The following is a 10660-nucleotide window of genomic DNA, read 5'->3' as shown; positions in this document are numbered from 1 at the left end:
TGGCTTGATCTTAGGAGAAAAAAAGAGGGTTTATAAGCTTTGGAAAAGTGGGCAGGCCACTAGGGAGGACTTTAAGGATGTAGCGAGGCTGTGCAGGGACAAAATTAGGAAGGCTAAAGCTCATCTGGAGCTTAATCTGGCTACTGCCGTTAAAGATAACAAAAAACGTTTCTATAAATACATCAACACAAAAAGGAGGACTAAGGAGAATCTCCATCCTTTACTGGATGCGGGGGGAAACTTAGTTACAAGAGATGAAGAAAAGGCAGCGGTGCTCAATGCCTTCTTTGCCTCAGTCTTTAGCGGCAATACCGGTTGTTCTCTGGATACTCAGTACCCTGAGCTGGTGGAAGGGGATGGGGAGCAGGATGTGGCCCTCACTATCCATGAAGAACTGGTTGGTGACCTGCTACGGCACTTAGATGTGCACAAGTCGATGGGGCTGGATGGGATCCACCCGATGGTACTGAGAGAACTGGTGGAGGAGCTGGCCAAGCCACTATCCATCATTTATCAGCAGTCCTGGCTATCGGGGGAGGTCCCAGTTGACTGGCGGCTAGCAAATGTGACGCCCATCTACAAGAAGGGCCGGAGGACTGACCCGGGAAACTACAGGCCTGTCAGTTTGACCTCAGTGCCAGGGAAGCTCATGGAGCAGATCCTCCTGAGAGTCATCACGCAGCACTTGCAGGGCAAGCAGGCGATCAGGCCCAGTCAGCATGGGTTTATGAAAGGCAGGTCCTGCTTGACGAACCTGATCTCCTTCTATGACAAAGTGACTCGCTGGGTGGATGAGGGAAAGGCTGTGGATGTGGTCTACCTTGACTTCAGCAAGGCTTTTGACACCGTCTCCCACAGCATTCTCCTCAAGAAACTGGCTGCCCTAGGCTTGGACTGGCGCACGCTTCGTTGGGTTAGAAACTGGCTGGATAGCCGGGCCCAAAGAGTCGTGGTGAATGGAGTCAAGTCCAGTTGGAGGCCAGTCACTAGTGGCGTCCCCCAGGGCTCGGTGCTGGGGCCGGTCCTCTTTAATATCTTCATCGATGATCTGGACGAGGGCATTGAGTGCACCCTCAGTAAGTTTGCAGATGACACCAAGCTATGCGCATGTGTCGATCTGCTTGAGGGTAGGAAAGCTCTGCAGGAGGATCTGGATAGGCTGCACCGATGGGCTGAGGTCAACTGCATGAAGTTTAACAAGGCCAAGTGCCGGGTCCTGCACCTGGGGCGCAATAACCCCAAGCAGAGCTATAGGCTGGGAGAGGAATGGTTGGAGAGCTGCCAGGCAGAGAAGGACCTGGGAGTGATGGTGGATAGTCGGCTGAATATGAGCTAGCAGTGTGCTCAGGTGGCCAAGAAGGCCAATGGCATCCTGGCTTGTATCAGAAACAGTGTGACCAGCAGGGCTAGGGAGGTGATCGTCCCCCTGTACTCAGCTCTGGTGAGGCCACACCTCGAGTACTGTGTTCAGTTTTGGGCCCCTCGCTACAAGAAGGACATGGAGGTGCTTGAGCGGGTGCAGAGAAGGGCGACGAAGCTGGTGAGGGGCCTGGAGAACAAGTCCTACGAGGAGCGGCTGAGGGAGTTGGGCTTGTTCAGCCTGGAGAAAAGGAGGCTCAGGGGCGACCTTATTGCTCTCTACAGATACCTTAAAGGAGGCTGTAGCGAGGTGGGGGTTGGTCTGTTCTCCCACGTGCCTGGTGACAGGACGAGGGGAAATGGGCTTAAGTTGCACCAGGGGAGTTTTAGGTTGTATGTTAGGAAGAACTTCTTTACCGAAAGGGTTGTTAGACATTGGAACAGGCTTCCCAGGGAAGTGGTGGAGTCATCATCCCTGGAAGTCTTCAAAAGACGTTTAGATGTAGAGCTTAGGGAAATGGTTTAGTGGGGACTGTTAGCGTTAGGTTAGAGGTTGGACTCGATGACCTTGAGGTCTCTTCCAACCTAGAAAATTCAGTGATTCTGTGATTCTGTATGGCTTGTCTGTGCTCCTGAAGGTGCTCATGTCATAGCAATAAACTTTTAGGAACTTGTACTTCAGTGAAGGATAAGTGGTCAGGCTTCCTGCACAGTAAGTTTAAGTGTAGTTCCTCTGCACTGCTTAGTCACTTTCTCTCACTTGGGCTCCACAAACTGTTCTTCCACTCATATTTATCTTTTCTTCCACAAAAAGAGCAATTTTAGTTTACTGAATATACACTAGTCAGGCACAACTAGAATGTAGGCCTCCCTCTCTGTCTTGGGGGGGGGGGGGGGGGTGCAATGCATAGTTCTCATAATGAAGCAACATGCCACAACCATCAGTATGAGAAAGACAAAGAAATATCTCCCTCCCACCAAATTGAGGTATTTAGTCAACACGTTTATGGGCATAACAGGAGTAGCCCTAGGCTCACTTCAATAGGCCAAGGTTTACTTTAATACAAATAAAATAACTAACATAAAATAGAGACACTTATGAATTTCATGTGCCACGACAACTGTTGAGGCAGCTGGGTTTTGAGGATTTGTGTTTCAAATACCTGAACACCGGATAGATCTTTTTATTTGAGGTTCTAATTTGAAACCTATAGTTTTTGCCCAAAAGCCATTCCAGTGAAGAGAATAAGAATCAGAAACCTGGAAAGTAAATTTCCCATAGCTCCTCATGTTCTGTCTTCCACCCACAGATTTTCTGGTAGGAGGATATTGCTCTACATTTGCCCATCTTTTCCATGCTCTTTTATAACACTGAAGCTCATTTTGCTTGAGAAAATCTACAAGCTGAAGACAGTCCACTGGGTTAAAAATAAATAAATTAAATAAATATATAAAAGTAATTATTCTTTCATTACTGAAATTAAAGAAGGATTTGGATCTGGTCCAAAAAACTACTTGATTGCAAAGCAGTATTGTGTTTATCAGCTTTGAAGAAACCATCTTTTCAAATTCTGATAAAAAGACCTTCACAACATCTAGATTGTACATTAAACAGTCTGTTGTCTGAAAAGTCTGTCAGTTAAAGGAAAACTTTTCAAAATTGTCTTAAATCTTTTTGACCAACAGTCTTTTTTTAAGGAAGCTCAACCTAGGGAGGGCTTATTGTGTGTACATTTTCTGAGAAAAGGGGAAGACTAGATTTTGTTTGCTTGGTTGTTTTTCCTATGTGATAAAAATGATAGATCTGTGGGGCACTTTTCTTCTTTGGAAGAGCGTTGGGGTACATGTAGCAAAATTTCTGCCCAAAAATTCTGCCCAAAAGGCAGAAAGAAATGGCTCATGGAGAGATATTTCCTGTTAACTTTTTTCCAGGATGTGATTTTTATGGTAGAGTTACAATTTTTATGGTAACTACCATCTGGTAACTCATGGTAACTCTATCCCTTTAATGTGGATACTTAGTAATGGAAAGTTAAATACTTAGCTAGATCACTGTTTCTTTGAAAGGCTATGTTGAGTCAGATCTACAGCTGCTGTTAATCAGCATAACTCCACTGAAAACATTAATTCCAATAGAACTACACTGGTTTACAGTAGCCAAATGCCTGGATACAAATCTTGTAGAAACAAAACGTCTACTTATAACAACCTTCCTGTTAATTTCTACCAAAGCTTACATTTATGGATGTTTTGAATATACAGTAGGAAGCCCTCTTTGCCTCCCTTGTTCAAGAAGCTCCACTATTTTCAAAGCAGATTTTGAGTGAACTGGCTCTGGCTTGAGGCAATTAGCTTTGAAGCCAGTTGGAAAACAGTGTTTCCCTCTATCATCTTCCCACCACAGTGATCTTTGTCTGATCTTTGTCCTGTTTTATAGTGTTGGTAGCAGGCATGCCATTGTAATGTCACCTTTCCACTTCCCTAGACCCAAACTTCTTGAGATTCAGGTATATGTTTCTGCAGGGAGACTGAAAGTAACAATGACGTTAGCATCTGAAATGGCAGTAAATATACATACACATAAACGTATATATATATATTTATTTATATATATATATGTGGTGGTTTTACCGTGCTGGGCAGCTAAACCCCACAGCCGCTCTCTCACTCCCCCTCCTTTAGATGAGGAGGGGGAGAAGTAAAGCAAAGAACAACTCACGGGTTGAGATAAGGATAATTTAATTAAAGGGAAATAATTATAATAATTAAATAAAGACTACCATGAACTAAACAATTTAACTAAGGGGAAATAGAAAGGGAAAGGGGAAAAGGGAGGGGGAAAGGAAAAATAAAAAGAAGGGAGGAAAACAAACAAACAAAATAAATGAAGGCTATATGGAAGTGCAGAGGAAAGAAATTACTCTCTACTTCCCACAAATGAGTGATGATTGACCACGTCCTTGAAACAAGGCCTCAACGCATGCAGCCGGTGTTCGAGAGGAGGACCAATGTTTCCCAACGAGAGCCCACCCCTCCCCTCTTCTTCCTGTTTCCACCTTTTATTGCTGAGTGTGACATCACATGGTATGGAATATCCCTTTGATTGGTTTAGGTCAGCTGCCCTAGTGATGTTTCTCTCCTCACTTTTTGCCCACCCCCTAGGAGGGTTAGAGAAAGGACCAATGCTGTGCCACTGCTGCTCAGCAGTAGACACAACACTGGTGTGATAACACTGCTGTTCCAGCTACAAGTACAGAGTACGGCACTGTATGGGCTGCTGCTGGGAAAGTTAACATTCCAGCCAGACCCAGTACAATATAAAAGAGTGTAGAGCAGGAGGAAACCAGCTTTGAAACACCTTTTCAATAAGCTACAAACAGGTTGTTCAAAAAGTGACCAGTTCAAATCACACAAAGTGCTACACTACAGTGAGCCCTGGAAGAGAAGAAACTCATTTGCTGTGTTAAAGCCCATTTCTTCTTATATTTTTCCCAAAACAGCAAATGAGCTATTAGAGAAAGCAGAGATCTACATGACATGAGCAAAATTTTGCACATGCTGCTCCTCAGCATCTAATTTTCTCCTCTCGGGAACATTTGATGCAGATTTGAAAGTAATCTACTTTGCTCAGTTTGAGATGGCCTTTGTTTCAAAAAAACATCTCTCATATTTTATTCACAGGCGTGTTTTCTATGCAAGACTACAATGCAATGAGAGTATTTGACATTTCCATGTAAGCAACAGAAGCTGAACTTTCAAGTTTTTGTTTCATTATTGCAAAGTTTTGGTTTGAAGTAATTTCTCAAAAATGAATCAAAGGGGGAAGGATGCTGGGCAGTAGAGCTAATATGATACAGCAAAATTAAGATTTTGATTTACTTACACTTCCTGTTGCTATCTGCCTTGTGACTCCAGATTCAAAGTGCCTAGTGTGTTTTAGAGACATGATTTTTAAAGTATAAGTTAAAATAAATGTTAAAAAAAATAATAATAAAAATAAATCTTCATTACTTTTCAGTCAGACAAAACTGGTTGAAAGCAGCACTGAGCAGGAGAGGCTAAGTCAAGTTAAGTCTCTTGAGAAAGCTCTTAAGAAAGGCTCTTAAGATTGCTCCAAAGAACTCAATTCCTTTGACAGAAGTAATGCATAAAAAAGAAAGTAACAAAGTGCCCCATCCAAAGACCACCCAAAACAATGAAGTTCTAAGTAGGCTATGGATTAAGCTTTATGGATTAAGATGGATTATTACAAATCTAAGGCTATTGTTGACTCACAAATAAATGTGTAAGGTGTAAACTTTAATATATTGATTTCCTCTCTCAATACAGTTTTGGGATAAAGAAAAATATTAATTCACCCATTCATTCTCATTGTAAAACACCAAGGTTAACAACTTTCAGGGCAACGTTTTTCCATGTTGCACATTTTGATATATTCCAATGACTTCCTAGAAGTATAATTATCTCTCTGTCAAAACTGCCCTTCTTCCATAAAATAAAATACAACAAACTTGACTGCAATCAGAAGGTAGGTCCATATGCAACAGGTTGTGAGTAATTCAATATTTCTGCATTTTCATAATTTACTGGAGATGTAGTTTAATTTAGGATTTGATTTTTTTTTATTATTGATTTCTTTTTCAGTGTTGAACATAAGCACAAAACTTAATTAAGTTTAATGTTCAACACTGAAAAAGGAATCAAAGAAGGAACAAAAAATCCAAGTGAAAGGTGTTCAATTTACATGTCATGAGAAGTTTAAAATTATTTTAAAGCATATTTCAGCTTTGATCAAGCTGCTTAAGTAATTTGCATTTATATTCCTTTTCATTTTAACCACCACCATAAAGAGAATTCAGCATAATTACTGCTTCACCATAGACCTTGGGAATGGGACTATGTAATAGCAAGTTAAATTTCATGATTGGGAATATGGGCAAGAACTATGAGCTAGTCAGAGAGGATAGGAAAAAATATACTATAATGGGATCTTGGGATTTGTTTTGAAGAGTGTCTTTTTCACCAACACATCTGGGTTGTGCCACCAGTTCCTCCACACAAGATCTAATACCTGCACTTTGACGCTCATATCAAGCTCAACTCCTGCTTAAAACAGACCATTAGCTGCACAATCATACTTGAGTAGGTTTATAATAAAGTGTCAAGTACTAGGAGAAGCTCCCTGCAGCTTTCTGGAAGAAAAAAATCACAGGATAAACACACTGGATTGTATCAGGTAGCTAGGCTAGAACTTTCAGAGCTGGCTTGTGTACCTCCCCAGGTACCAAGTCACTCCATGGCAGCAGGTCCTGAATCATCTAAAGTGCACCCACAGACAGAGCTGTTGAAGCTCTATATCACCTGTGAGCTGAACTGTCTGTTTAATAAGGTTGATGTAGTAGAATGTAGGCAGGTCTCATGATCCAAACTGACAGACAGCACAAGTGCCCCAATCTTTTTTGGATCTGAATTTTCTTTAAGTCCAACCCTAAACTTCAAGAATTGCATTTCCATTATTTACAATTACTTTCAAAGTTCTATTTCTGGGTTCTTAGGGCCATTTCCATGTTGTGTTCTGGCCATTTCACGCGGCTTGGAAAAAGCAAAGAGGATAGATTATGGGTACAACATGGCCACAGTAAGTACCTTACCAGAAAGGAAAGTCATTTGGGAGGCCAGGATAATAGCGCCCCCTAACACAAAGTGTATGAGATACTTTTTATATCGGATAATGTACAGAAAATATGTGGGAAGAGAGCGGTGAACATCTTCTTAACTAACAATTGAAAGAGGAGAAAAAGAGTGTTACACCTACTGAATAAAGTATTTGATCTTCTTATAATGGAAGCTTTAATTTTAATTTGCATTGATTTTTGTATGTACAGCAATTCTTTTAACCAATTCTTACATTCTTTTAACCAACATGGAGAAAAAGTTCTCATAGTTAAAACCTTCCCAACATAAAGAATTGAAATTTGCTACTCAAATTTTCAGTGCTTTAATCATGTTAATATTTACATGTTCTCCAAAAACTCCAGCATATCACTTTTCAACTAGAAAAAATCTGTCAACCTACAGTTAAAGAGTAACAGGGGAGATCATACGGTAATTCAAAAGCATTATTTCTAGTATTGAAATATTTCCTTTGACTTGACTTAATTTCTTCTACCTTCAAAAATACCAGGCTTAGTAGGAAAAATCTGTGTTCAGAACTTCAAAATTTCTAATGTCAACAAATCAAATACCAAAATTACAGAGTGATAGACAGGACATCTCCCATGGGTTCAATTGCTGCTGTACTTAATCCTGCAGTGACCATTGGCATTCTTAGTGTGCATTGGAAATGTAGATTCATACCACTGATGTTACTGATGCACTCTAGATTTATACATGCAGGTGGGAACAGAATTAGACAACCAATTCTTTTCTGAAATTGTTCAACCTTAATTTATCAAAGCAGACACTTTTACTCCCTCTAATCGTCTTGTCTCACTGATGTTTATCAAGCAGGTAATTTATGTTGTTATTCACATGCTTAAGACTTTCAGCAACTCAGTAACCATCTATTCCCTCAGTGATAAATTGTGCTAAGAAAAAAACAACACAATTATATCAAAAACAATTTCCTATAACATGCTGTTTCATTAGAAAGAAATTGATTTTTTTTCTTCCAACATAATCTAAAGAATACAAAGACAGTAAACATCCTAAAGAAAGCAAAATGTGTCACTGACACAGCCTAGCATATATCGGTTAAAAAGTTTTAATGGAGATACAAACTGGAGGAGATATATTTACTGCAAGAACTTCACAGATCAGTGATTGTTCCCTAAAGACTTCTGACAGGTAGAAGGCAAAGGTAAAAGGCCATATTTACAGAAGAATACATGTGATGAAGAGGAAAAGAGAAATAAATTATCCAGGAAATAAAGCAGATCCTCTTTGTTCCACGGCTAAAATGGCAAACTTTGAAATTATGGTTAATAAAGTAGAGAAAGTATGAAATACATGAGTGTGACATACAGAATACAATAAAACATTTGCCACCCCTTATAGCATTGAGATCACAGCTTTTGGATCCACTCAAACATATTAGAAGAACATTTAAACATTTAATCCATCAAACAGAGTTCAGATAAAAAAAAATAATAAAAAAAAATTACTCTGTTGATCTCCCAGGCCAGTCCTCACATCATGGTAAAATACTACACCAAGAAAGAAACAGCCTATCTTGGGGATCTCTGGATAAAATACAATTAAATAAAAGAATAATAAAAAGGGTGAAAAATTGGCTGATAGGTCAGGCCAGAGGGCTCTTGTAAATGAGGTTACATCAGGCTGGAAACCTGACACTAGCGGGGTTCCCCAGGGCTCCATTTTAGGACCAGTCCTCTTTCAATGTTTCCATAAACAATTCGGATGAAGGACTTGGAAGATTTTTTGAGAAAGTTTGTGGACAATAACTAATTGGGTGGAGCTGTTGACTCCGTTGAGGGTAGTAAGGCCTTGCAGAGAGATCTGGACAAATTAGAGAGCTGGGCAATCACCAACAGTATGAAGTGTAACAAGAGTAAGTGCCAGTTTCTGCACCTGTGAAGGGGCAACCCTGGTTATACATCCAGACTTGAGGACAAGATGCTGGATAGCAGCTCCTCAGAAAGTGATCTGGGGGTTTCGATCAACAGCAAGCTGAACATGAGCCAGCAGTGTGCCTTGGTGGCCAGGAGGTCTTTGGGTGTATCAAGAATGGCACTGCTGACTGGTCAAGGGAAGTAATTGTCCCCCTCTACTCTGTGGTGGTGCGGTCTCTCTTCGAGCACTGTGTGAAGTTTTGGGCACCACAGTATAAGATATAAAACCATTAGAGAGTGTCCAAAGGAGGGCAACAAAGATGGTAAAGAATCTGGAGGGGAAAACATATGAGGCCATTTGGATTGTCCAGCTTGGAGAAAAGGAGACTGAGGGGAGACCTCATCACAGTCTACAACTTCCTTATGAGGAGGAAGCAGAGGGGCAAGCACTAAAGTCTTCTGTTTGGTGACCGGCGACAGGACCCAAGGGAATGGCATGAAGCTGCAACAGGGGAGGTTCAGGCTGAGTATAAATAAGGAGAAGGTTTTTCACCAAAAGGGTGATCAGACACTGGAGCAGGCTCCCCGGGGAAGTAAGTGGTCATGGCACTGAGCCTTTTAGAGTTCAAGAAGTGTTTGGACAATGCTATCAAACACATGATCTGATTTTTTGGGGGGAGAGATGGTCCTTTGGGGACCCAGGAGTTGGACTCAATGATCCTGAAGGGTCCCTTCCCCTTAGATATGCTGTGATTCTATGATCCCAGTATCCTCCACCCTCAGGATATGAGTGCCTCCCATGGCACATGCCCACTGCAGGGAGAATAGTCTTGCTCAATTTTGCACACAGACTTAGTTGGAGTCCCCCAGTTGTCGGAGGTAAAATTTTTACAGATAGCTGTTAAGCGGAAATATTATTGAGATGGCAAAGATACATCCTAACTAAGAAAAATATCCAAAACCTAAAAGTCAGGACCACAAACACAGACAGCAAGAATATTCTTAAATTCTTGTGTTGGTTTTTGTTTGTTTGTTTTTTTTTGTTTTGTTTTCTGTCCTTTGGACATCTAAAGACCCCAAAGCTGCCCAAAGGCTGGCAGGATTGAGCTCTGAATAATGGATAAAAAGACCAGTGCTTCTGGAAAATAAATAAATAAATAAGACACAAACTTCTACATATCCTTTTCCAGGTCTGCAAGGTTTCAAAAAGCCAGCCATGAAACCATCATCAAAATAAATGTCAGATGAAAGTGCTTGTCACCTGAAAGTGTGATCAACAATCCAACGGCCTGTTTCCTTTAATGTTAAGTGTACTGCTGCCCTTTGAACTCCATCCTGTTGAGAGAAGCTCAAGAAGTAGCTTCTAGTCTTTTGATGTCAAGATTGAAGAGCAAGAAGAGACTTTCATCTTTCTTATTTACTTCTGTGTTCACGTTCAGGACTAAAGTGGGCCAGGAAATAGAAATAAAATCTCTGAAGAGCACATCATTTTTACAGTAAGTGTTAAGAAGAGATGTACTGGGAGATGGCAGAAGCTTACCATGTTTCAGTATAGTTTCTGTATAGACTTGTAGAGCATCTATGCTAGTCCTTGATGAGGTAAAGGAGCACTTCATCCATCCCCATAGTCTCTCTTCTTTAAGGAATTAGGATGTATGTAAAGCTTGACTACATTAAATTTGGGTCTTCCACATAAACAGAAGATAGCCAAATGCCAGACCAACTTTCTC

This window comes from Aythya fuligula, chromosome 2 (assembly GCF_009819795.1).
Source record: "Aythya fuligula isolate bAytFul2 chromosome 2, bAytFul2.pri, whole genome shotgun sequence".
In the NCBI taxonomy this organism is placed as follows: Eukaryota; Metazoa; Chordata; class Aves; order Anseriformes; family Anatidae; genus Aythya; species Aythya fuligula.
Note: the sequence above shows the minus strand (reverse complement) of the source record.